Source organism: Phyllopteryx taeniolatus, chromosome 14 (genome assembly GCF_024500385.1).
Source record: "Phyllopteryx taeniolatus isolate TA_2022b chromosome 14, UOR_Ptae_1.2, whole genome shotgun sequence".
Lineage (NCBI taxonomy): Eukaryota > Metazoa > Chordata > Actinopteri > Syngnathiformes > Syngnathidae > Phyllopteryx > Phyllopteryx taeniolatus.
Genome location: NC_084515.1, coordinates 24,689 through 45,942, shown reverse-complemented (window position 1 = coordinate 45,942; position 21,254 = coordinate 24,689). Strand labels below are relative to the sequence as shown.

General features: G+C 42.5%; 3 non-coding genes and 1 pseudogene across 3 annotated transcripts; 1 reads left to right on the top strand and 3 right to left on the bottom strand.

Moving 5' to 3' along the window:
* The first annotated feature begins 12,358 nt into the window (after positions 1 to 12,358).
* On the top strand, positions 12,359 to 12,467 carry LOC133489571 (5S ribosomal RNA; annotated as a pseudogene).
* Positions 12,468 to 16,925: 4,458 nt separating this feature from the next.
* LOC133489581 (U5 spliceosomal RNA) lies at positions 16,926 to 17,037 on the bottom strand. The gene has a single exon (XR_009791979.1). It is a non-coding gene; the product is annotated as a U5 spliceosomal RNA (small nuclear RNA).
* A 2,404-nt stretch (positions 17,038 to 19,441) lies between these two features.
* LOC133489572 (U1 spliceosomal RNA) lies at positions 19,442 to 19,605 on the bottom strand. Its single transcript, XR_009791973.1, has one exon. It is a non-coding gene; the product is annotated as a U1 spliceosomal RNA (small nuclear RNA).
* A 1,012-nt stretch (positions 19,606 to 20,617) lies between these two features.
* On the bottom strand, positions 20,618 to 20,808 carry LOC133489575 (U2 spliceosomal RNA). The gene has a single exon (XR_009791976.1). It is a non-coding gene; the product is annotated as a U2 spliceosomal RNA (small nuclear RNA).
* Positions 20,809 to 21,254: the final 446 nt, after the last annotated feature.

Genomic DNA, 21,254 nt, shown 5'->3' with positions numbered 1-21,254 from the left:
CAATCATGCTGCGTGCCTTCATCAGGTAAGGGTATTAGTGTGGGTGGATTTAAGATTGTGCATCGCTCAACAGTCAAATGTGGTTGTGACAGCAAGATGGCCATGCAAGATAAATGTCTTGCAGGTGATAAAAACGTCATATTGGTTTGCAATAGGAGAGCAGACACTGTATGTGGGACTTTAAGAGTTAATGGATGAAATAACACAATCGTGGAACTGCTCTCTACTGCCATCGAAGCTGCCACAACTGCTCTGACACAATGCGGTAATGCACACGTCACGCTGTCCAATTTAGTCGAAAAATAAGCTATTGGTCTTAGCTTATCACCGTATTGTTGTGTGAGTACGGAGGTCATGTAATAGTTTTTACAATCTACCATTTGAATGAATGGTTTATCATAATTTGGAAGGGCCAGCGCAGTACTGGACACCAAATGTTGTTTAATGTCACAGAAGGCCTTTTCTGCCTCTGTATTCCATTGAACAAGTGATGTCATTTTAAGGTTGGCTTCATACATTAATTTTGAAAATGGTGCAACAATTTCTGCATAGTTTGGACCTAAAAATGACATCATATGTTTCTTCATCTGTGGTTTAGGGGCTTTTAAGACTATAGCTTTTCTGTCTTCTAATGTAGTCCTTCCTCCTACACTTAAATTATGGCCTAGATATTTGACTTGCCTTTTACACCATTGCAATTTATTTTTGTTAACTTTATGTCCCTCTTCTGCTAGATGATGCAGTAAAGCCAATGAATCTTTGATGCATGTCTCTCCATCTGGAGATGCCAGGAGAACATCATCTACATAGAGTAAAATTTGGCTCCCTCCTGGGGGAGTGAATTTAGACTTGCTTGTTGTCATTACTTGTGAATAAATGGTTGGACTTTCACAGTAACCTTGTGGTAATCTAGTAAATGTATATTTTTTGCCCTCAAATGTGAATGCAAAACAAAATTGACTGTTCTTTTCTACTGGTACAGAAAAGAAGGCATTACTTATGTCCACCACTGTCAACCCAGTAGCGTCTGGTCTCAATGAATTTAACAATGTGTGTGGATCTGGTACGCATGCTGCTCTCTGTATTACTGCAGAATTTACTGCCTGTATGTCTTGTACCATTCGCCAACCACTGAAGGTGGGGCCTTTTTTACGGGAAAAATGGGTGGGTTACATGGTGGTTCTGGACACTCCACTATAACTCCTGCCTTAATTAGTGCTTCAATTACCGGTTTGATTCCTTCATGTGCATCTGGTTTGAATGGATATTGACGAATCCCTGGTCTATATTCTTTTTTGGGTCTAATTTGTACTGGTAAAGCCCCTTTAATAAGGCCTACATCAAATGGTCCTGTTGACCATATTTTTTTTGGAACTTGTTTTAATATTTCCTCATCAATTTCAGTGAGAATCATTTGGTCTAATCAAACAGGATGCATGTGTTTCCCTTCATCACCCTGTATTGTCCAAAACTGGGTAAGAGGGGGGGTGGGGGGGGGTTAGGGGTGTATGTATGTGGGGGAGGAGGGGGGTAGGGGTGGGTGGGGGGGGGGGGGGGGGGAGGGAGAAGGGAATGGGGGGTGGGGGGAGGGGTGGGTATGGATGTGTAGGGGGGGTGGAGGTGGTTGTTATGAGTGGTGGGTGAGGGGGGGGGGGGGGGTGTTTGGTGGTGTGGGATTGTTGGAGTCGATGAAAAATTTTTTGGTTGGGTGAATTGGGTTGTAAATGAGGGTTGGGAGGGATTTGATATGGGTAGGGGGGTTTGGGGTTTTGAAAGTAAAGGGGGATATGAAGATGGTGAATGGGTTAATTTGTTGAGCTTTGAATGAGGGGGTGGGTGATGTATGTGGGGATATAGGTGGGATGTGTTGGTTAGTGATTGTATCAGAGTATAATGTCCAGTGGTGCATCGGGGTTTATGAGAGCGCGGGGTAATGGTGTGAGATGTACCTAGTGCCATGCTGGTGTACACGTTTGCTACGTTTTGATCCTGTTTACTGTTATTTATTCCCATTTTTGTGAATTTGGAAGTCAGTTCATTTGCACCTAGAGTGACCTAAATACTGACTTTATTCAAAAATGACAGGGTGACAATAAATGTCTGAGTTTTGGTAATTCTCAAGCTTCTACCCTAATTGGGGCGGAGAATTCTTGCCTTTGCTTCCAAACTCAGTTGTCACTTACAATCCCGTCTTATACATTCATACTTTTACACATACACACGATATTAATAACGTTTTTATAAACACACGAAAACACGGAAACACAGAAACACAGAAATACGGAATTTAAGTACGTACAGGACCCCGCCGTCCCCACGGATTTTATCGGATACCGTTGTCCATCTTGACCACTTGCCAGTGACTAGTATTACACAAGGTTTGTTCTGCCGCAGACTTCTTCGTCGCGCAATTCACTCACTCTTTAATCCTTTTTTCCCCAAAAAATTTTTTAAAATTTAACTCACCACTCGTCTTCAATCCTGTGGATTGTCGTCAACCTTCAGATCCCAGTTGAGGAGGACGAAGACCAGTCCCGTAAAAGGGTCTTACTTGCCGTGGCCACGGTCTCTTAACTGGAAGTCGGCTCCACAACTGGAATCCTCGGGTGTGTTGACATCCGGCTCGAAGGACCAATTTAATGTTGGATTTATCTTACCCAACATTATAAAAAATAGACACAAAAGGAATGAAGACGCTGGTTTCTTTTTCTCATGAGGAGGGCGTATGGGAGATTGTTCAGATCACAGCCTCTCAACACGCTCTAAACAATCCCCCCCCTCGCTCCTGCTTTTATTTGAAATAGGAGGGATTTACAAATCATAATGTTCTAAGCAATAAGACACAACACAAAATATTTGATAATAAGAGGGTTTTTCCCAGACATAGTATTCTAAACAATAAGACACAACACATAATATTGAACCAACACCTGTCACGACCCGACCACATCCGATCACGTCCTTGGTCCAGGCGCCCTTCCATCGGATGATGCTGAGTCTTCTTTTTGAAGGCGAGACATCTAAAATTGTCCATTATACTAATGCAAGCTAAGCAAATAAATGATAACTTCTACAATTTATCTAACAGGAGGTCATTTAATAGTTTTTACAATCTACCATTTGAATGAATGGTTTATCATAATTTGGAAGGGCCAGCGCAGTACTGGACACCAAATGTTGTTTAATGTCACAGAAGGCCTTTTCTGCCTCTGTATTCCATTGAACAGGTGATGTCATTTTAAGGTTGGGTTCATACATTAATTTTGACAATGGTGCAACAATTTCTGCATAGTTTGGACCTAAAAATGACATCATATGTTTCTTCATCTGTGGTTTAGGGGCTTTTAAGACTATAGCTTTTCTGTCTTCTAATATAGTCCTTCCTCCTACACTTAAATTATGGCCTAGATATTTGGCCTTTTACACCATTGCAATTTATTTTTGTTAACTTTATGTCCCTCTTCTGCTAGAAGATGCAGTAAGGCCAATGAATCTTTGATGCATGTCTCTCCATCTGGAGATGCCAGGAGAACATCAACTACATAGAGTAAAATTTGGCTCCCTCCTGGGGGAGTGAATTTACACATGCTTGTTCTCATTACTTGTGAATAAATGGTTGGACTTTCACAGTAACCTTGTGGTAATCTAGTAAATGTATATTTTTTTCCCTCAAATGTGAATGCAAACCAAAATTGACTGTTCTTTTCTACTGGTACAGAAAAGAAGGCATTACGCGTCTGGTCTCAATGAATTTAACAATGTGTGTGGATCTGGTACGCATGCTGCTCTCTGTATTACTGCAGAATTTACTGCCTGTAACTCTTGTACCATTCGCCAACCCACTGAAGGTGGGGCCTTTTTTACGGGAAAAATGGGTGTGTTACATGGTGATTCTGGACACTCCACTATAACTCCTGCCTTAATTAGTGCTTCAATTACCGGTTTGATTCCTTCATGTGCATCTGGTTTTAATGGATATTGACGAATCCCTGGTCTATATTCTTTTTTTGGGTCTAATTTGTACTGGTAAAGCCCCTTTAATAAGGCCTACATCAAATGGTCCTGTTGACCATAATTTTTTTGGAACTTGTTTTAATATTTCCTCATCAATTTCAGTGAGAATCATTTGGTCTAATCAAACAGGATGCATGTGTTTCCCTTCATCACCCTGTATTGTCCAAAACATCGCCTTCCTAATTAGACCAGTTGATGCACTGTATTCCAGTTGGTTTTCTATTTGCTGCCAAACATCTGTCTCCTGTCCTTGTTTTACTAATGTTCCCATATGTTTCCATGTGACTCATAATCTTTGCACAATGAAATGTGTGGGACACTTGTATTTTTATACAGTTCCTTTAATTTGTCTGGTAAAATAATTCCTGCCGCGGCTTTTGCTTCATTGTCTGAGTACAGATAATCTTCAGTAATTTTATCAGGTGTCGCATGTCGTAACTTTTTCCCATATCCTGGGTCTGGCCCTGGTGTGTTTTTGTACCACAGAGTTATATGCAGCTCATCACCTTTTTTGTTGTCTTCTACTTCCGTTATAAGCTGCAAGGCTGCAGACAACAGGGCTTTTCTCATGTTTAACGGTGGTTTGTCTGGGATATCGATTGTGTAATAGAATGTAATTTCTCTGCTTTCCAGTGTCACATAGAGGTCCTCTCTTTTTAATTCATGTTTTCGTTTCACTACAATATTTCCATTTGACGATGGAATGAGTACAAGTCCTAGATGGAATAAGCCATCTCTTCCCAACAAATTCACAGGGCACTCCGGGACTTCGAAGATGGGCATTCTACAAGATCTCCCCTGTGGGTCTCTAATCCACACAGACTCAAGTTCCATGGCAAAACTAAATTGCCCATTTGCAGATCTAACTATTGCCTTATGTCCCGATAGTTTGGAACCTGGCATCTTTTCTCGACATGCAGTCCTACATGCTCCTGTATCGCAAAGAAATTTCATTTATTTCCCATTTACTAACAAGGTTATTTCAGGTTTTTCAGTGTCCAAACTCAGAATGTCCTGTAAATTGAAATCCACTTCCTCATTCTCTTTAATGATTACACAAGAGGATTTGTTAAGTTGGGAAGCAGGCTGGCTTAGTCATGTGGTAGTTTGTCCGTACTCTCTTTTATTTCTTTTAGGGCAGTCACGTGCAATGTGGCCTTTCTCTCCACAGCACCAACAGCCTCATAACTGCCTCGACCTCTACCATAACTTCCTCTCCCACAGCCTCTGCCGCGTCCTGTAAAATTTGCTCCCCCTCTGCCTTGGTAGTATATTTCTGCTCCTTCGTTGAGGAAGACATCTATCTTCTTTTTTTTTTAGTCCTAACTCTCTCTCTGCGTGGAGGGCATGATTAACATATTCCTCCAGAGGGCCAGTTGCTAGTTTTATCCAATGTTTATCTACCCATCTTTTAATGTGTTCTCCAGAATTCGCATGTAAGGCATTTTTTAATTGTTGTTGATAAGGGCCCTGAGGATTGGCATCCTTCAAGCCGCTGTTTGCTTTAAAACAAGCGGTCATTCTAACCCTATACTCTTCAAAAAGTTCGTCGTCTTTTTGTTTCACCCTACTAATTTCCGTGTAATTTGCCCTTTTGCGGAACCTGGCTGTGGTTCTTTCTATTAAAGCCCTAACTCGATGTTATAATTCTCTGTCATTATGTGGCATTACAACACCATGGTGTTTTGGGTCCCAATCTCCTCGGCAAAGGTCCCAATCAGGCCCCATTGCAGTCATCCAAATTTGTTGAGTTTCTGTTCCATTTAAATGATAGGACTGTCTAAGATTTTCCATTTCCTCAACAAACTGGACAATGTTTACTTTATAGGGTGTGATGCCGGCTACGGGCTTTTTCACATCCTCATTAGTCCAGGTCCTATAGACCAAAATAGTTTCTTTGTGGTCCTCTTGGACGTTTGGATTTGCCACCTCAATCATTGGATATAAATCCATGTCTTCCTCGTCTGTGGTTATATTTGTTATTTTGGGAATGGGAGACAATGTTCCTCCCATAGTTTTAGACCAATTCATTTGTGACCCTCCTGATCATAAAACTCGTTGAGGTTCTGACTCATGAGTTGGAGGACGTTCATGAGGTGGCAAAAACGGGTACAAGGGTGGTGATGCCTTTGTTTCCTCATTCTTTTCACTTTTTCTCACCTCTTACTACTGGTCTTGTCTCGTCATCTTTCTGTCTTTATCCCTACCTGCCTGCCTTTTCTTTTCACTTTCTAAGTCCTTCTTTTTCTTACTTCCTTTTTCTCTTTTAGACGCCATGTTTAGCCAGAAGAATAAGTCGTCATATCCCTCTTTTTCTATTTTTGATATATTATTTTTGTGTCGACATTTTATTTCGTCTCGAAGTTGAACCAATTTTTGCAAATGTAGCTGGCCAGCGAAACCGTATTTGGTTATCCACGTGTTTAAATGTTTTATTTTGGAAGAGTTTTGGAGTTGAACATATTTCCAGTCTTTACACTTTAGGCGTTCTTTTGGATCCCTTTTACTGTTATTTTTTCCCATTTTGTGAATTTGGAAGTCAGTTTATTGGCACCTTGTTAAATATATTCTAGAAGTTATCATTTATTTGCTTAGCTTGCATTAGTATTATGGACGATTTTAGATGTCTCGCCTTCGAAAAGATGACTCAGCATCATCCGATGGAAGGGTGCCTGGACCAAGGACGTGATCGGATGTGGTCGGGTCGGGACAAGTGTTGGTCCAATATTTTGTGTTGTGTCTTATTGCTTAGAATACTATGTCTGGGAAAAACCCTCTTATTATCAAATATTATGTGTCGTGTCTTATTGTTTAGAATACTATGTCTGGGAAAAACCCTCTTATTATCAAATATTTTGTGTTGTGTCTTATTGCTTAGAACATTATGATTTGTAAATCCCTCCTATTTCAAATAAATGCAGGAGCGAGGGGGGGGATTGTTTAGAGCGTGTTGAGAGGCTGTGATCTGAACAATCTCCCATACGCCCTCCTCATGAGAAAAAGAAACCAGCGTCTTCATTCCTTTTGTGTCTATTTTTTATAATGTTGGGTAAGATAAATCCAACATTAAATTGGTCCTTCGAGCCGGATGTCAACACACCCGAGGATTCCAGTTGTGGAAGCCGACTTCCAGTTAAGAGACCGTGGCCACGGCAAGTAAGACCCTTTACGGGACTGGTCTTCGTTCTCCTCAACTGGGATCTGAAGGTTGACGACAATCCACAGGATTGAAGACGACTGGTGAGTTAAATTAAAATTTTTTTTAGGAAAAAGGACGCCGGAGTCCAGAAATTCCGCGAGGACGGCGGAGTCCTGTACGTACTTAAATTCCGTGTTTAATAAACCCTGTGGATACTAGTCAATGGCGGGTAGAATAAAGAAACTAGGAAAGTTTCGTGGCGTCGTAGTTAAATTCCGTATAGGATGGCGGAGTCCTCTAATGAGCTGTTGACAGACGTAGTTAAATTCCGTATGGGACGGCGGAGTCCTCTGACGAGCCAGTGTGAATGAAAACTGTTTGAATGAGAGTGTAAATGGGAAATGGGAAACCACGGTTTTTCATTCCATACCAAAAGTGGGAAAGTAAACGGTGGACTTTTGTGGATGCAAAGGCAAGAATTCTCCACTCGAAAGAGTTGAAGTGAGAATTACCACAGAAAGTAAATTTGAATCACCGTCCTACTGAAAAGAAACAGTGTTCTAGACTACCCTAGGTAGTATTACACTGAACCAAATTCTTTCAAATGGGGAAAGGAAGTAGTAAAATAAAAAACAGGAATACACTGCAGTGTAAAGGTTGGAGGTTCATTAAATTAAATTTAAAAGAAAAAAAGAAACAGGATCCTGATAAAATTTTATATTTAGAGACAGGGATAACCGAACACGGCTTTAATGGTTGGTTAAATACACAAAAAATAGCCGCGTTGCAGGAATCAAATTATATAAAAAATAAAAGACAAGCCACCGTTAAACGTGGGAAAGGCTGTTGTCTGCAGCCTTGGAGCTTATCACAAAAATAGAAGATAAAAAAGAATGTGATGAGCTGCAGTAATACAGAACACATAGAGTGACCTAAATACTGATTTTATTCAAAATGACAGGGTGAAAATGAATGTCTGGGTTTTGGTAATTCTCAAGCTTCTACCCACACGGGGCGGAGGATTCTTGCATCTGCTTCCAAACCCAGTTGTCACTTACAATCCTGTCTTATACATTCATACTTCTACACATTCACACGATACTAGTAACGTTTTTACAAACACACGGAAACACGGAATTTAAGTACATATAGGACTCCGCCGTCCTCGCGGAACTCTGCCATCCCTCTTTTACTTGCCAGTGACTAGTATCACACAAGGTTTATTCTGCCGCAGACTTCTTTGTCGCGCAATTCACTCACTCTTTAATCCCTTTTTTGTTTTTTTAATTTTAACTCACAAAGTCGTCTTCAATCCTGTGGACTGTCATCAACATTCAGATCCCATCTGAGGAGAACGAAGTCTTACTTGCCGTGGCCACGGTCTCTTAACTGGAAGTCGGCTCCACAACTGGAATCCTCGGGTGTGTTGACATCCGGCTCGAAGGACCAATTTAATGTTGGATCTATCTCACCCAACACCTATAAAAATAGACACAAAAGGATGCTGGTTTCTTTTGCTTATGAGGAGGACGTATGGGAGATTGTTCAGATTATAGCCTTTCATCACGCTCTCAACAATCTCTCCCGTTGCTCCTGTATTTATTTGAAAATAGGGAGGTTTCTGAGTTACAAGACATAACATACTAAGCTACAAGACACAACACACTAAGTGGAAGGTTTCAAGGTGAAGACATGAGACCAACACCTACCACGTCCCCGGCCACGTCCTTGGTCAAGGCGCCCTTCTATCGGATGATTCCTGCTGAGTCATCTTCTACACAAGGGGAGACCTGCTAACCATCAAGGAGTCTACTCCAGACTTTCTGTCACCAACTTTCGAATATCCGCTCAGTTTTTTCCCAGAGTTACTCACCGGAGCGGCGTCCGCGGTTTTCGGCGCATGGAGACGGAAGCGGCGCCACAGAGGGAAGCGAGCCGGCATTCAGGTGAAACTCCGCAAGAGAGGACACAGATTGGCGTTCCCGTCGATCCACCTCGCGAACGTACGCTCCCTACCCAACAAAATGGACGAGCTTCATCTTCTGTTAAAGACACGTAAAGACTTCGGACGTTCCGCGGCCATGTGCTTCACGGAGACCTGGCTTTGCGACGCTGTACCCGATGCCGGCATTATGCTTCCCGGTTTCCACATTCATCGAGCGGACCGCGACATGGAATCATCGGGGAAAACAAAGGGCGGTGGGATATGCCTCTATATCAACGAAAAATGGTGTACGGACGTCACGGTGATCAGCACACACTGCAGCCCGCATTTGGAGTCGCTATTCTTAAATTGTAAACCATTCTACTCGCCACGTGAGTTCGCATCATTCATTCTCGCTGCAGTCTATATTCCGCCTCAAGCTAACACGAACGCCGCATTGCTAACGCTCGCCGATCAAGTCAACGAAATTGAAAAAAAACACCCCGACTCACCCCTCATTATTCTCGGGGACTTTAACAAAGCTAAACTCAACCACGAACTCCCTAAATACAAGCAGCACATCGACTGTCCTACCAGGGAAAATAATACTTTAGACCACTGCTACACCACGGTAAAAAACGCATACCGTGCTATACCTCGTGCAGCCTTGGGCTCGTCTGATCACTGCTTAATTCACTTAATACCGACGTACAGGCAAGAACTTAAATGTGCGAAGCCTACAGTGAAAACAGTCAAAAAGTGGACAAATGAAGCCAAGATGGAACTTCAAAGCTGCTTAGACTGCACAGACTGGAGTGTCTTTGAAAATTCAGCTGGCAGCCTGGATGAATATACGGACACTGTTACATCCTATATCAGTTTCTGTGAAGAGGTCTGTGTTCCAACAAAATCATTTCGCACATTCAACAACAATAAGCCGTGGTTCACTGCTAAACTTAAGCAGCTTCGCCAAGCTAAGGAGGACGCATATCAGAGCGGGGACAGGGCCCTGTATAATCGAGCTAGAAACCAGCTGACCAAAGAAATTAACATTGCAAAGAGGATCTATACAGCAAAGTTGGAAAAACAGTTTAGCGCAAACGACTCTAAATCAGTCTGGCATGCATTCCAGTCGCTGACTAATTACAAGCGACGATCCCCCCAAGCTGAGAACAATAGCACACTAGCCAACGACTTGAATACCTTCTACTGCAGATTTGAAAAGGACAGTTTCACACCACACACCAATCCGGCCGCACCCGCGACCACAATCACACCTCTGACCTCTGCGTTAACCATCCATGAACAGGATGTGAGACGCATCTTCAAACAACAAAAGATTAACAAAGCGGCAGGCCCGGACCACGTGTCTCCATCCTGCCTCAAAATCTGCGCGGACCAGCTCGCGCCAGTCTTCACTCAGATCTTCAACAGATCACTGGAAATGTGCGAAGTTCCATCCTGCTTCAAACGCTCCACCATCATCCCAGTCCCCAAGAAACCTGCAATCTCGGGTCTGAATGACTACAGGCCTGTCGCTTTGACATCTGTGGTCATGAAGTCCTTTGAACGTCTTGTGCTGGACCACCTCAAGAGTGTCACAGGTCCCCTGCTGGACCCCCTGCAGTTTGCCTACCAAGCGAACAGATCTGCGGATGATGCAGTCAACATGGGACTGCACTTCATCCTAGAACACCTCGACAGTGCAGGGACCTACGCGAGGATCCTGTTCGTGGACTTCAGCTCAGCGTTCAACACCATCATCCCTGAACTCCTTTCATCCAAGCTTCTCCAGCTCAGCGTCTCACCTGCCATCTGCCAGTGGATTTACAGCTTTCTGACGGGCAGGACACAGCAGGTCAGGCTGGGGGAGGCCACCTCATCCACACGCAGCATCAGCACTGGGGCGCCCCAAGGTTGTGTCCTCTCTCCGCTGCTCTTCTCTCTCTACACAAACGACTGCACCTCAGCGAACCCGACTGTCAAACTCCTGAAGTTTGCAGATGACACCACTGTCATCGGCCTCATCAAGGACGGTGACGAGTCTGCATATCGACAGGAAGCGGAGCGGCTGGAGCTGTGGTGCGGCCGACACAACCTGGAGCTGAACACGCTCAAGACTGTAGAGATGATCGTGGACTTCAGGAGGCATCCTTCGCCACAGCTGCCCCTCACGCTGTCCAGCTGCCTTGTGTCAACCGTCGAGACCTTCAAGTTCCTGGGAATTACAATCTCCCAGGACCTGAAGTGGGCGACCAACATCAACTCCGTCCTCAAAAAGGCCCAGCAGAGGATGTACTTCCTGCGGCTTCTGAGAAAGCATGGCCTGCCACCGGAGCTGCTGAGACAGTTCTACACAGCGGTCATCGAATCAGTCCTGTGTTCTTCCATCACAGTCTGGTTTGGTGCTGCTACAAAAAAGGACAAACTCCGACTGCAACGGACAATCAAAACTGCTGAAAGGATTGTCGGTACCCCCCTACCCACCCTTGAGGACTTGCACGCTGCCAGAACTAAGACAAGGGCGTGCAAAATCCTCTCGGACCCTCCCCACCCTGGTCATCAGCTCTTCCAGCTCCTTCCCTCAGGTAGGCGCTACCGATCAATGCAAACTAGAACTAGTAGACATTCCAACAGCTTCTTCCCTCTTGCAATCAACTTCTTGAACAGCTAACTTACAATTCCATTACAACAAGCTGGCAATTTTTTGACTTGAGTTCGTTGTCACATTTCTGTATTATGTATTACTCGTGCGCTCACTGTAGTTGTCTCGCCGTGCTGCACTATTTGCATATAGTGGCCACTCATGCCAGAGTAGTATCTGCTCCATTTGCACACTGATTGAGGAGTATCTGTAACATTTGCACAACCATTGTCCCAGATTATCGCAGTACTCGTCACTTTAAACCGCATACACTCCTTGAAGTCTCAGTGCCCTTTGCACAATGGTCATTGCACCGGACTATTGCGATATTAGCCATTCGAACTGAGGACTCTGCATCTTTTTGCACAATTGTTGTTTGTTGTTGTTTTTTGTTAATGTCTTTATGTCTCCAAAGTGTTCTGTAAATTGACTGTCTGTTGTACTAGAGCGGCTCCAACTACCGGAGACAAATTCCTTGTGTGTTTTGGACATACTTGGCAAATAAAGATGATTCTGATTCTGATTCTGATTCTGAAGGCGAGACATCTTCCTTTCTCAAAATCGTCCATACTAAGCAAATAACTTCTACAATATATTTAACAAAAATGTTGCTTTTTTTTTTTCAGGTAACCATGTGGCTTATGGCCATACTACCCTGAGAACGCACAATCTCAGAAGCTAAGCAGGGGTGGGCCTGGTTAGTACTTGGTTGGGAGACCTCCAGGGAATACCAGGTGCTGTAAGCTTCTTCACTTGAGATTCTCGAGGAATTGTTTTCTTATCGGTGGTTGACCTAAATTATAATGCAGTCATTCTCTCTCTTATGACTTACCGTCTCTTTATTCGGAGACAGAATCTTCACGTACCTCTTATAAAAATCCCGTTTCTCCTTTTCCGACAGTAAAAAAAAAAACTATTCTATAAACACATATATCTATATGTATATATATATATATATATTAGTATCTCATGATACGTCACAATTTTATCACATCAGTGCTTTTAATTGGCTCGAGGCTAGGGATACGAAGGTATGGATTTTTAAATGATACGTAATTATTGCACATTATTGTATGGATCCCAAAGCCACAGTTTATGAACCCGAACCACGTCCGAGGAATACATTACAGTGCAGTCAATGGCATTATTATTAGGAGTAGATTAGGTAGAGTAAATTCAATCAGAATCAGCAGAATAAAAATTTGAATCCTCTTTTTTTGCCGAGTATGTCAGAAACACACAAGGAATTTGTCTCCTGTAGTTGGAGCCCCTCTCGTGCGACAACGGACAGCCATTTGACAGAAAATACTTTGGAGACATAATCACATTAGACCAAAGTACGGAGAGTCACTGAGCAATGAAATTTTACCGGTAATGTGGTCATGTCGATGCAAATTTTGTGTTTTTTTTTTTTTTGGACAATTATGAAATTGAGTAAATTCAATCAGAATCAGCAGAATAAAAATCAGAATCATCTTTATTTGCAGAGGAGGTCAGAAACACACAAGGAATTTGTCTCCGGTAGTTGGAGCCCCTCTCGTGCGACAACGGACAGCCATTTGACAGAAAATACTTTGGAGACATAATCACATTCGACCAAAGTACGGAGAGTCACTGAGCAATGAAATTTTACCGGTAATGTGGTCATGTCGATGCAAATTTTGTGTTTTTTTTTTTTTTGGACAATTGTGCAAATGAAATTGTGAAATTGAGTAAATTCAATCAGAATCAGCAGAATCAAAATCAGAATCATCTTTATTTGCAGAGGATGTCAGAAACGCACAAGAAATCTGACTCCGGTAGTTGGAACCTGTTGGATTGTTCTATTTTGTACTCATGAAGCTATGTTCCTTTATCTCACAATTAAGTTCTGTTTCCAAAACACTAGGGTAATACATGTTTAGGTTTTGTTATCCATGAGAATATGTAGAAGGTAGATTACTGAAGAATGATGGTTTTAGGGTGACTCCCCCTTTTCTGATAACACCCAAGGCCAGAGGTAGCTTCTGCGAAACATATATCAAAACCTTCTGCTGAACAGTCATAACGAAACCTTCTGATGTGTATAAAAGGAGTTAGCGCAAATAAACAAGGTGTGTCATTCAGTGAAGCTGCACTCTGGTGAACAGTTGACTGAATGCACCCTGAGACTCAGCACTTTGGTGTTCTTTTTTCCTCTCTTTTTGGACAAAGAAAACGAACATGCAAGGACGATTGAAGGTTCCATGATCTATTGAACATTGACATTATATTACGTCCTTAACAGATGGTGACCCTTCGTCGTGATTTGTCCGACAGGAGAAGTTAATTTTGGTCATCAACTACTTGGCCTGGACTCACAAACAGATCGCTCACAAACTAAGGTAAGCAGAGACCTTTTTAACAAAATTCTGCACATTGACAGTTACCAAATTATTTGTGAGTCCGAGACAAGTAATTTTTTCTAATCATAAGTTTTGTGTGACTCGCAAGATAGAGAAATCCTACAACAAAGGTTGTGGAAGGATAGCCTCCAATCACGACAGATTGGAGAAGGTTATCCCCCAGTGACGACTGGGGAAGGTTATCCTCTGACGACAGTCAGGGAAGATTTACCACTATTAAAAGGTAAATATTAGAAGTGAAGGATCCCTCTGGTTAGAGACCAGGGAAGGTCTTGGTGGACCAGAATAATACAGTGTTATTTAAGTGTAGAAAATTCTTTCAGGCATTTTTAGTACACGTCGAAAGAACTGTTAGGAGAATTCCGAAGTGAATTAAAAAGATGTATTAAGTGTGGGGAAACCCCAAGGAGAAAGGCGCCACTTGTGGTCGAAACTTCCTTTCTCACACTTGAAATATCTGTCACTGAGACATTCACTTTTCCACAAATTCTCCCTATATTTATATGATAGAAGGTGGAGACTGGTTAGAGCGTCTGCCTCACAGTTCTGAGGACCAGGGTTCAATCCCCGGCCCCGCCTGTGTGAAGTTTGCATGTTCTCCCCGTTCCTGTGTGGGTTTTCTCCGGGAACTCTGGTTTCCTCCCACATCCCAAAAATATGCTTGGTAGGTTAATTGACAACTCTAAATTACCCCTAGTTGTGAATGTGAGTGCGAATGGTTGTTTGTTTGTATGTGCCCTGCGATTGGCTGGCAACCAGTTTTGGGTGTAATTTGGGTGAATCCCCCGGACTCACGCTTGTGGTGTCCTTGAGCAAGACACTGATACCCCGAAATGCTCCCCGGGCACTTCAGCGGCCCCCTCCTCTTGTGTGTTCCACAAACATGTGTATGTGTTCACTGTGATGGGTTAAATGCAGAGAACACATTTTGTGTGCGTGCATGCATGCATACATGGATGTTCATGACAATAAAAGATGAAATTGAGACAGGAAATGGTTACATAATGCACAGCGGCATCGAGAGACGATCAAATAAGTTGAAAGTGAGGTCATTCACACCCAGAAACAAATAAACCACCCATTCGGGTTTAAGAGAGACCAATGATTTGACTAATTAAAGAAAATCGAATGTAAACATAATTGGAAGTAGTTCTTGATGAAATCACACATTCATCTTATCCATCCATCCATTTTCTGAACCGCTTCTCACCGCAATTTATTGTCTGGATACATAAATCTGTTTCTTTCCCGATTTTGTGTTTAATACATTCATCTGATTACTGTAAAGTGTCTTTGAGTGGTTTGAGAAGTTGCAGTTGTGTTGTTATTAATTAAAAGGCTTTAATAATTGCATGAGAGACACCGGGGAATAAGTCTGTATGCATGCGTACATTTATGATAAATTTACATTTATTTTAAAAATGTGTGCTTGTTTTAATGTGCTTGACTGACCCAACATTAGCCGTTAGCTTGGAGAAACGGATGGTCGTGAAAGCTGTCCCGTAAGGAAGAACGGTTACAATCACTCACGAGTACGTTCAGCGGCACGGCGGCCGGCTGGTTAGAGCATCAGCCTCACAGTTCTGAGTTCAATCAGTTCAATCCCCGGCCCCGCCTGTGTACAGTTTGCATGTTCTCCCCGTGCTTGTGTGGCACTCCGGTTTCCTCCCACATCCCAAAAACATGCATTAATTGGAGACTCTAAATTGCCCGTAGGTGTGAATGTCAGTGCGAATGGTTGTTTGTTTGTATGTGCCCTGCGATTGGCTGGCAACCAGTTCAGGGTGTACCCCGCCTCCTGCCCGATGATAGCTGGGACACGAGTGAGGAGAAGCGGCTCAGAAAATGGATGGATGGATGGATGTACGTTCACTGCATAATATGTCGTTCCTTGCGCCAACGAATCACTCATCGTACTAGTTCGCAGTGAAATTCCGCCTGAGTCACTCGTGGCAGGACAGGACTAGTTCAACGAACGAATCACTCGTGGCTAACAGTACATTCAGTTCAGTAGTACGTTCAGCTTACATGTGGCTAATGTTGCAAAGTCGTGACCCACTTCCATATAAATTGAAAAGAATAAATTATTTTGTTTAAAAGTAGATTTTACGCCGATCTGATCGGTGTTATCGTTATCGGGCGATAATTAGCATTTTATGCTGACAGGCTTTCATGTCATAAGTCGCCGATCCGATCATTGACGTCATCGATCGGCTCCGCACAAGACATTTAACTCCGCGTCTTCGTCTTCGTATGAATCCAAAAGGTAGTTTATTTTTAGCCTTGTCACGTGTCTTGTTGCACAGTACTGTAACTATCTGACGGCCAATAAAGTCAATCTTGTCGGTGAAAAAATGTCGTCGGTGTGTAATGTTGATTTGACCTAAACTTATGTCAGTGGCCAATCCTTGAATGCCCCCTAGAGTAGAGGTCATTGGTGTTTTAACTTTTGTCTAAAATGCTAGAGAATTATTTGAGCTGGGATGGGCTCCAGCACGCCCGCGACCCTTGTGAGGATAAGCTGTACAGAAAATGGATGGATGGCAAGGGAAACCTGAGTCCATTTTTTGTCGTCATCATAAGGGGTCATTGAGCCGTGCTTTGTCTGGTCCCTCACCTCGGACCTGTTTTTCATGGGGCATGGGACCCTGCCAGGGGCATAAAACCCCAAACAATTTAGCTCCTAGGATCATTGGGACACACAAACCCCTCCACCACAATAAGATGACAGCACAAGGAGAAGATTATCTAACACTATTTTTATAAACACCATATGCAACAACACCATTAAATCATTTAGATTTTTTACAGTGCAAAGTCAGCTCCACTTGTGCAGAGCATCAAAAAATTGAGATAGATTCTTCTTGTTCCTCCCCAATGAAATCTTTTGTAAAAGGCAAAAGATTTATACAATCTGATGAGAAACAAGCGTGAACTGCTTTGGTCAGCGCAAAGCAGACTATGTCATTGTCCATGCCTTTTTAACAAACGGTCTTAAATTCAAAAGTGCCACTATTTCTTTTGAATCCAAATAAAAGTTCTTCATCTACATTTGACATACTCCAAAAGTCTCATCTTTTAACGCAAAAAGACAATTTAAACCTGTATCAATGCTTAGTTTTCCTGTTCTTTATCTAGATTGTCAACTGTTTCGACGCACAGCGCAGTCGAGGACATCCTGGCCTTTCCAATGATCTCATGTGTTTGGGTGGCTTCGAAGCGGCTGTGCTTTCTTCCTGAGACAAAATGGAGAATGCAGCAAAACACAAATGCCAGGATAAGAGAAATGGAAAGTTAAATATTACAAAGATAATGTTTTTTTCACCAAAGGCAATCATATATTATTGTTTATGAACATGTTATGAGTCATAATTTGGAGTCAGAGTTCTGTTGAACTTTTTGTTCGTAAAAATTAGAGCCCTTTTATAAATGTCTACTGTAATGGACATGAGGATGATTTGATAGTGTTAGCTCATAGCTAAATAGCTTTCAAGTTCTTTGTTTACATTGCATTTTCTGCCCCAAAACACAGTTCTTTGTGGGGTTATAAACAGATAGATAGCGAGATAGCGAGATAGATAGATAGATAGATAGATAGATAGATAGATAGATAGATAGATAGATAGATAGATAGATAGATAGATAGATAGATAGATAGATAGATAGATAGATAGATAAGGTTATAACTATTTATTTCAACCTCTTTAATTGTGACACTATTGTAGGAGGCAGAAGCGAGGCAAATTTTGTACCAAATAATTGAAGAAAATTCAGTTCTGGAATTGTCAGATGAAGAAAATGCAAGAAATGAGCTTGCTTAGGCTGGAGAAGAGCGAAAGCTCAGAAGAAGAGGCAGGAGACTCATCAGATGATCTGACAGAAACACATGAACAAGAAAAGCGTCGTCCTCTGTGGGCCAAGACCAGCACGTATGATAACTCGATAGATGGATACTTAAGATATGCAATAGTAAGTAATAAGATAAGTAATATTAAGCCAAAAAATGACAAGGAACAGGTTCTTCAGGTTGAGAAACTCACTGAAGATTGTCAATGACCTGGTTGTAACAGAGGAAAGACATTATTTGGAGAGTCAGGCCTCTTCTGGACAGAGTAAGGCGAGGCTGCCTTAGCTTCCTGAAACCAGGAAAAGTCTGCATCGATGAGCAAATGATCCCTTTTACAGGCCACTGTCCCATCAGGCAATTTGTTCCATGTAAGCCATACCCTACAGGCTTAAAGGTATTTGTCCTTGCTTCTCCTGATGTTGGACCGTATATCAAGGGAAGAATACATTTGCTGGTCAAAGGTTGAGAATTGGGGCAGCGGCAGTACTACGCATGGTTGAAACTGTTCCCACAGGAAGTCCGCTGTACTTCGACCGCTACTTCACGTAAATTAACCACATGGATGAATTGCTGACCAAGGGCCTTCCGGCAATTGAGACCATAACAAAAAAACTTGTCCCAAAGCCATGTCGGTTGACTGATGACAAAAAATTGAAAAGAGAAGGGACGGGATCGTCAGTGATGATAGTCAGGAGAAGTCCAGAGTTGGCAATAACAAATTGGTTTGACAACAAGCCAGTTTTGATGGCTTCTACTGCACACGGGAAAAATCCTGAAGATGTCTGCATCAGATGGTCAAACAAAGACAAAGACCAGATCCAGGTCCAAGTGAGAAGACCCGCAGTCATCAGGGAGTACAATGACAACATGGGTGGTGTGGACCTCTGTGCTCATTCGGTGAATACTGAGCTTTTATCGCATGGCAAGCAGAACCAAGAAATGGACCACGCGTGTGATTACTTATTTCTTTGTTGTTGCCATCACAAATTCCTGGATCCAGTACAAGTCTGACATCAAAGTGCTTAACTGATTCAAAAAAAAACTGAACAGTTCCTGGACTTGAAACTGCATCAGGCAAATGGCCTGCTGAACTACCTAGATCCTGACAATGCTGACAAGAGGGTAGAGGAGCATGAGGTAAGTGAAGAAGAGAATTCCACAACGAGAATCATCGTAAAGAAAATATGGGGCCAGGCACTTGCCAGAAATGGAAGACTGCAACCATGCAGAGAGGTGCCGAAACCAAGGTTTCAAGGGCAAAACATACATGCGATGCATAAGTTGCAAGATGTTCCTCTGCCTTACAAAGAAGAGAAACTGCTTCCTGGAGTACCATAACAAAGAACTTATTCATGAAGAAAAGAGGAAGCTGAGGAGAAGCAAACACATTGAAACCTGTGCTCCTTAGGCCTCCTGACTTGAGAGAATAAACATGTTAAAGCTCAAGTCACTATGGAATACAGAGTGTTCATTTTCATTAACCAACAATCAGGGAAGAGCGCGAACGCAGTCCCCCACTACCAGAAATTATGCAGTCGAGATTCCCACATTTGGGGAATTCGCAGGGGTCAGCACAACCAGAGTGCAATGGTTGAGCCTCACCCTGGGTGAACCACCTTCTTGATCATGGTCTCTCCTCTGCCAGGTAAGTATGAGTTGGACTGGGCACGAGCACACAAGTCATTCACGCGCACGCTATCTCAAGCGACGGTGTCATCATGAGCATGTGAACAACCACACCCACAACGGAACATACGCTAGATGAAACGCTACTGTGTGCTAATACATGAAGAAATATGCTTCTTATTTGAGAATTTCAGTTAAAATTGAGACAGTAAATGGATACCCATAATGCACAGCGGCATCGAGAGACGATAAAATAACTTGAAAGTTGGGTCATTCACACCCAGAAACATATGAACCACCCATTCGGGGTACAACCAGAACTGGTTGCCAGCCAATCGCAGGGCACATGCAAACAAACAACCATTCGCACTCACATTCACACCACTGTGCTGCCATGATTTAACTAATTAAAGAAAATCGAAAAACTGTAAACATAATTGGACTTGAAGAAAATAATGCATTCGTCCAGTCGAATGTCACACACTGATAACACTTTCGGGTACAACAGTTTGATGTGCGTATCAAAACGCTACTGCCACCTACTGTGACCTATTGCGCATGACAACCTTGGCAAACACTCAAGCAGGCTTGCGTGGTCTTAACAGTGGTTGTCAACTGTCACCCGCATGTTACTAATGTAAAGTCGCGACCCACTTTCATATAAATTGAGAATAATAAATTACTTTGTTTAAATATAGCCTCTGAAAACATTTACAGTATATTATATTTGTAAATGCCGTTCTCAGATGAGTTTGCTGTACCACCAAAGTCATATTGCTTGCCATGACATCCACCAGCCAGGCAGGGCTGCACTGTAGTTGTTTACAGAGGAAACTCGCGGCTCGAGAACAAGGAAGCACCATTTCTTGTCACTTTTCAACTATGCTCCACGTGGGAAACTAATACGCCACTGTACTACACCCAAAATGGAAATAACAACACAACATACTGTATAGACTACAAACTTGCTTACCATGCAGTGCATTATGCAATTTCAAAGCATATGACTGAGAGATACACACTTGTTTCAACCATTTAGTGGGGGTGCACCGCTCCTGGAGGTACTGCAATACCAGGTCAATGCGTGGAGTGGACAGAGCAAGCCCCAATTCCATCTCCCAGTTCCAAAAATCAATTTAATATATGGTCCCCAGATAGAGAACATATCAGATATTAAACTGATAAGAACAGATACTACACTTGATCTTAGCCAAAAGGCCGAGAAGCGATGCCAACATAACGCCAGAAAAGACGACCTCATTCTCCAGCCTACAAGCCAAAGTTATGGTGGCACATATCGACATGATAATCACAGATGAGTCACAAATGGACACGCCAAACAACAATTATGAAACGAATGTCAACTGTGTTGTTTTTCAACGTTTATATCGAAATAATGTTGTCAGATGCCCGTGTTCCTTGGTCACGTGGTCCACGTCGATCCAATAGAATGCGGAGATTAACGCATATATGTATATGCCGTGTATTAAGTCTTAAACAACAAAAGAAATAATGAGTTATTTGTAATAACAATCGGTTGCTGGTATTATGTTGTGGCCACAAGCTGAATAGCTGCTTGCTCAACATTTTGATGAAAAAACATCAATGGCCCTGCCTCGCTCAACTACTTCCTGTTTCCTGCTTCAGGAAGTGGTTCAGAATTTGGAACGATGGAT